The sequence below is a fragment of the Cystoisospora suis genome (genome assembly GCF_002600585.1).
Source record: "Cystoisospora suis strain Wien I chromosome Unknown contig_654, whole genome shotgun sequence".
Classification (NCBI taxonomy): Eukaryota; Apicomplexa; class Conoidasida; order Eucoccidiorida; family Sarcocystidae; genus Cystoisospora; species Cystoisospora suis.
This window is the reverse complement of record NW_027153455.1, coordinates 1-280: the sequence shown is the minus strand read 5'-3', so window position 1 is coordinate 280 and position 280 is coordinate 1.

Below are 280 nucleotides of genomic sequence, written 5' to 3'. Positions count from 1 at the left end.
GTCACACTGCCTGAGGAGTAAAACCTGCTGCGCATACTAAACTTTAGTTACGCTAACTACTGAAGGGTAAGAAATTCTGCTCCTTTGATTATTCGGGGCGGTTCCCCACAATGTTTTACGACCACTGGCTAAATAGGTGCGACTCGATTGCTTTCCGCAATCGAGACCATCAATCTTCCAAAGTCGAAAGAGATTAATTAAGTCGTTGAGTTAAGTCCATATAACATCAAACCAAACGTTTCACGTTTTCGCACGAGTTCCACACAACACACAGCTTGGG